The sequence below is a fragment of the Arachis stenosperma genome, chromosome 10, assembly GCF_014773155.1.
Source record: "Arachis stenosperma cultivar V10309 chromosome 10, arast.V10309.gnm1.PFL2, whole genome shotgun sequence".
Classification (NCBI taxonomy): Eukaryota; Viridiplantae; Streptophyta; class Magnoliopsida; order Fabales; family Fabaceae; genus Arachis; species Arachis stenosperma.
Window position 1 is genome coordinate 48,291,242 of NC_080386.1, and position 6,557 is coordinate 48,297,798.

A 6,557-nucleotide genomic window follows, 5' to 3' on the forward strand; every position below is an offset into this window, starting at 1 on the left:
CAGAGGAAGAATAGTCTTCAGAGCTCATGAATGGCAGAAGGAGATTTAATAGAATCTCTATGGTCTCTATATGAGCCTCAGATTCCTTTGGATCCCTACTAGGAAACTCCCTCTTACTTGAGAGACGTCCCAGGAGGTCCTCCTCACTAGGATTTTCGTCCTTCTCCTCCCTTATGCATTCGACCTTATTGATCACATCAATGACCTTGCACTCTCCTTTTGGATTCTCTTTTGTATTGCTTGGGAGAATACTGGGAGGAGTTTCAATGACTTTCTTACTTAGCTGGCCCACTTGTGCCTCCAGATTTCTAATGGAGGATCTTGTTTCACTCATGAAACTGAAAGTGGCTTTTGACAGATCAGAGACTAGATTGGCTAAATTAGAAGTGTTTTGTTCAGAATTCTCTGTCTGTTGCTGATAAGATGATGGAAAAGGCTTGCTATTACTCAGCCTATTGCGTCCACCATTGTTAAAGCCTTGTTGAGGCTTTTGTTGATCCTTCCATGAGAAATTTGGATGATTTCTCCATGATGAATTATAGGTGTTTCCATAAGGTTCACCCATGTAATTTACCTCTGCTATTGCAGGGTTCTCAAGATCATAAGCTTCTTCAGAAGCTGCCTCTTTAGTACTGTTGGATGCATTTTGCCATCCATTCTGACTTTGAGAGATCATGTTGACTTACTGAGTCAACACTTTGTTCTGAGCCAGTATGGCATTCAGAGCATCAATTTCAAGAACTCCCTTCCTTTGAGGTGTCCCATTATTCACAGAATTCCTCTCAGAAGTGTACATGAATTGGTTATTTGCAACCATGTCAATAAGTTCTTGAGCCTCTTCAGGCGTTTTCTTTAGGTGAATAGATCCACCTGCAGAATAGTCCAATGACATTTTTGAAAACTCAGATAGACCATAATAGAATATATCTAATATGGTCCATTCTGAAAACATGTCAGATGGACACCTTTTGGCCAACTGCTTGTATCTTTCCCAAGCTTCATAGAGGGATTCACCATCTTTTTGTTTGAAGGTCTGAACATCCACTCTAAGCTTGCTCAGCTTTTGAGGAGGAAAGAATTTTATCCAAGAAGGCCGTGACCAGCTTATCCTAGGAGTCCAGGCTATCCTTAGGTTGTGAATCCAACCATATTCTAGCTCTGTCTCTTACAGCAAAAGGGAAAAGCATGAGTCTGTAGACTTCAGGATCAACTCCATTCGTCTTAACAGTCTCACAAATCTGCAAGAACTCAGTTAAAAACTGGTAAGGATCTTCAGATGGAAGTCCATAAAACTTGCAGTTCTGTTGCATTAAAGCAACTAGTTGAGGCTTAAGCTCAAAATTATTGGCTCCAATGGCAGGAATAGAGATGCTTCTTCCATCAAATTTGGACGTTGGTTTTGTAAAGTCACCAAGCATTCTCCTTGCATTATTGTTGTTGGGTTCGGCTGCCATCTCCTTCTCTTGTTCTAATATTTCTGAAAGGTTACCTTTAGATTGTTGTAATTTAGCTTCTCTTAGTTTCCTCTTCAGAGTCCTTTCAGGTTCGGGATCAATTTCAACAAGAGTGCCTTTTTCCTTGTTCCTGCTCATATGAAAGAGAAGAAAACAGGAAAAGAAGAGGAATCCTCTATGTCACAGTATAGAGATTCCTTTATGTTAGTAGAAGAAGAAAGGGGAGAAGAGTGAAGAAGAATGGGTTCGGATTTTCAGATGAAGAGAGGTGAAGAGAAGTGTTAGTAAATAAATAATTAAATAGAATAAGAAAAGAGAGGGAGAATTCGAAAATTAATTTTTGAAAAGGAGTTAGTAATTTTGAAAATTAAAGATAAGATATGATTAAAATTAAAAATTTAAAACAAAAAGAATTTTTTTTAAAAAAAAAGGGATGAGATATTTTCGAAAATTAAAGAGGAAAAAGTAGTTAGGTGGTTTTGAAAAAGATAAGAAACAAACAAAAAGTCAAATAGTTGGTTGAAAAAGATATTAAAATCAAATTTGAAAAGATAAGAAGATAAGAAGATAGATAAGATATTTTGAAATCAAATTATTGAAAAAGATAAAATTTTGAAAAAGATAAGATATAAAAGATATGATAAGATATGTTTGAAAAAGATTTAATTTTTAAATTAAAATTAATTACTAACAAGAAACTAAAAGATAAGATTCTAGAACTTAAAGATTGAACCTTTCTTAACAAGAAAGTAACAAACTTCAAATTTTTGAATCAATCACATTAGTTGTTAGTGAATTTTCGAAAATATATGATATAAAGATAAGAAAAAGATTTTTGAGATTTTCGAAAAAAATGAAAAAGATAAAATTTTTGAAAAAGATTTTGAAAAGATAAGATTTTTAAAATTGAAAATTTGACTTAACTTGTAAGAAACAACTAATTTTGAAAATTTTTGACTAAGTCAACTCAAATTTTCGAAAATTTGGAGAGAAATAAGGAAAAGATATATTTTTTATTTTTGAATTTTTAATTATGAGAGAGAAAAACACAAACATGACCCAAAACATAAAAATTTTGGATGAAAACACAAGATGCATGCAAGAACACTATGAATGTCAAGATGAACACCAAGAACACTTTGAAGATCATGATGAACATCAAGAACATATTTTTGAAAAAAAATTTTTAAAATGCAAAGAAAACATGCAAGACACCAAACTTAAAAATCTTTAATGCATGGACTCTAACAAACGAAAAATGCATATGAAAAACAACAAACAACACAAAGCAAGAAAACATCAAGATCAAACAAGAAGACTTGTCAAGAACAACTTGAAGATCATGAAGAACACCATGAATGCATGAATTTTCGAAAAATGCAAGAAAGATTTCTAAAGCATGCAATTGACACCAAACTTAAAAAATTGACTCAAGACTCAAACAAGAAACACAAAATATTTTTGATTTTTATGATTTTATGATTTTTTTGGATTTTTTTATTAATTTTTTTTGAAAAAATTTTTGGAAAAACGAAAAAGAAAAATTTTGAAAAAGTTTTTTTTTGAAAAGAAAATTACCTAATCTGAGCAACAAGATGAACCCTCAGTTGTCCAAATTCAACAATCCCCGGCAACGGCGCCAAAAACTTGGTGGACGAAATTGTGAATTATATATTTATGCATTTTGTAAAATTCATTGCTTTTTCTTTCCCTGGAAATGGCGCCAAAAACATGATGCCAATACCATGATTCACAACTATGTGTGGTCACAACTCCGTTCAACTAACCAGCAAGTGTACTAGGTCATCCAAGTAATACCTTACGTGAGTAAGGGTCGATCCCATAGAGATTGTTGGTATGAAGCAAGCTATGGTCACCTTGTAAATCTCAGTTAGGCGGATTATTGGTTTAATTATGATTAATAGGATAATTAGAAAATAAAAATAAATAAACTAAGATAGAAATACTTATGTAAATTAATGGTGGGAATTTCAGATAGGCGTATGGAGATGCTATGCTCCTCCTGAATCTCTGCTTTCCTACTTCTTCCTTCTTCCTTCTCATCACTCCTCTCTATGGCAAGCTGTATGTAGGGCATCACCGTTGTCAATGGCTACATCCCATCCTCTTAGTGAAAATGGTCCTATGCTCTGTCACAGCACGGCTAATCATCTGTCGGTTCTCAATCAGGTTGAAATAGAATCCCTTGATTCTTTTGCGTCTGTCACTAACGCCCAGCCTTCAGGAGTTTGAAGCTCGTCACAGTCATTCAATCCTAGAATCCTACTCGGAATACCACAGACAAGGTTAGACTTTCCGGATTCCCGGAATCCTACACGGAATACCACAGACAAGGTTAGACTTTCCGGATTCCCATGAATGCCGCCATCTATCTAGCTTATACCACAAAGATTCTATTTAAGGAATCCAAGAGATATGCGCCCGGTCTAAGGTAGAACGGAAGTGGTTGTCAGTCATGCACATTTATAGGTGAGAATGATGATGAGTGTCACGGATCATCACATTCATCAAGTTGAAGTGCAACGAATATCTTAGAATAGGAATAAAGAGAATTGAATAGAAACAGTAGTAATTGCATTAAAACTTGAGGTACAGCAGAGCTCCACACCCTTAATCTATGGTGTGTAGAAACTCCACCGTTGAAAATACATAAGTGAAAGGTTCAGGCATGGCCGAATGGCCAGCCCCCCCTCAAAACGTGATCAATAGCCTCCTAAGATGAAGAATAAAACAAAACTGAGACCAAAGATGTCTAATACAATAGTAAATTATCCTATTTATGCATAAATCCACTTCCGGGGCCCATTTTTTGTGTGCTTGGGCTGAGCTTGATCTATCCACGAGCTGAGGCTTCTCTTGGAGATGAACGCCAAGTTGTAACGTGTTTTGGGCGTTCAACTCCGGGTCGTGACGTGTTTCTGGCATTTGACTCTAGACAGCAGCATGGAACTGGCGTTGAGCGCCAATTTACGTCGTCAATTCCCGAATAAAGTATGGACTATTATATATTGCTGGAAAGCTCTGGATGTCTACTTTCCAACGCCATTGAGAGCGCGCCATTTGTAGCTCCAAAAAATTCATTTCGAGTGCAGGGAGGTCAGATTCCAACAGCATCAGCAGTCCTTTGTTAGCCTCCTATCAGAGTTTTGCTCAAGTCCCTAAATTTAAGCCAGAAATTACCTAAAATCATAGAAAAACACACAAACTCATAGTAAAGTCCAGAAACGTGAATTTAACATAAAAACTAATGAAAACATCCCTAAAAGTAGCTTGAACTTACTAAAAACTACCTTAAAACAATGCCAAAAAGCGTATAAATTATCCACTCATCAGTCGAGCTATACGATCCGGGTTGACTGAAGACAAGAGCGACCGACCTCTTAAGGTTGGATCGCCACCGACCTCTCCTTAAAGAGTTCGGCCAAATCGCCATGGAGGCCCAGGTAGGCCCAAACGAAAGGACGCAGCCCACTCTAAAGGCGGCTAGCCAAAAAAGATAAAGTGGCCTCACCCACAGAAGATAAGATAAGATAACAAGCTTATCTCAGAGGAAGGTCATCAAACACTACTATAAATACACTGAAGTGCCCATGTATAACTCATACTTTGATTCTATGCAAAATCCTACCTAAAGCACATGCTAACTTAAGCATCAAAGTCTCTTGCAAGTACCACCACCCTCTGGTGATCAAGGATCAGTAGCACCACCAGATCCAACAAGTCGAACACGACAGCTCTGGCCACAATAATAGATATCATCCGTGATCGACCTTCAGTTTCAGGTAACCCTCAGAACATTAAAGAGGTTGGATAGGGAAGTTCCAATCCTCTATAAAATCCAAAAAGGTTGCACCTTAAAGGTATGATCAAACATATCAGCAAAATGTAAAACAGTAAAGACTCAAAAGGCCACCTGAAAAGGCAGCTCAAGAGTTTAAAGTGTTTGTTTTTCAAAATAAAAAGTTGCTAAGGAGCAACTGAGTGTCAAGGAAACTATCCACAAAAGGACTTACAAACCAACAAGTTCAAACAAAGTCCACAGGTCAGACTATACGAATATATAGACAAGAAAATAACATCATAAGGGATCCAAATCCGCTCCAGTAGCATCATCCTTTGGAGGAGGAGGATGTATGGTTTAAATCGGGGTGGTATTAACAATTCCATCCGCCCCATTTAATATCTTCAGGTCAGGCTCGGGAGGTACTACCTCAGCAGAAGGAGTTGAGGAGGCTGAAGCTGCAGAAACTTTGCCCGGTGGCACAAGGGAAGGACCCTCATCTTCATCATCAGGAGCAGGCACAATCCTGCCATCCTCCACCATATTGTCCAAGCTGAATAGGGTAAGATCAAGCTCAGGGGTAAGAACCCAGACCTGGGCTTTTAAGTTTTCATACGCATCGGTCACACTGTCCACCAGATGACCTTGGAGCTCAGCATAATCAGCTTGGGTGGACTGAAGTCTCTCCCTAGTCTCCAACAACTTGGAATATGTGTGGGTGTAGCTCTCTTTAGACTTTTTGGCCATCTCCTCAGCTAAATTGGCAGATGCCTCAGTAGTAGTAGCTCGAGATTTCTCCTTCTCCTAATCCAACTCCAACTTAGCCACCTTAGCATCAAGCTCATCTTTCAAATCCTTGATTCTATCAAATTCAGACTTAGCATCTTTCATAAAGGCCTTAGTCGCATGAACTGGAGAATCCCGGACTACGTGAGATAAGGCCGCACCCATGTTGGCCATCTGAACACTATTGCTAGTAATAAAATCCAGATGATGAAGGATGGACACGTCATCCAACGGAATTCTACCGTGAGGAGCTATCACCTCGGTAGCAAAACCCATGCCATCAAAATCTTTGCTATTCAGATCATAAGTACCAATAGTTTTTTGTCGCTTGGGAGGAGGACCAGCAGCAGTAGGAGAGGAGACAGCACCGGAGGTCGGTTGAACAGGGTCAGAAGGAATCGTCCGAACTTGTGGTGTCAGAATGATCTTCCTCGGGCCTGAAAAATCGGAAGTCGGCTTCTTCGGGGGCACCTGAGAAGAACCTTCTCCTGAGGTCTTCGACGATAAATTTTGCG

The 6,557-nt window shown here is 38.3% G+C and overlaps 1 non-coding gene across 1 annotated transcript; it reads left to right on the forward strand.

Moving 5' to 3' along the window:
• The first annotated feature begins 950 nt into the window (after positions 1-950).
• LOC130959053 (small nucleolar RNA R71) lies at positions 951-1,054 on the forward strand. Its single transcript, XR_009078149.1, has one exon. It is a non-coding gene; the product is annotated as a small nucleolar RNA R71 (small nucleolar RNA).
• Positions 1,055-6,557: the final 5,503 nt, after the last annotated feature.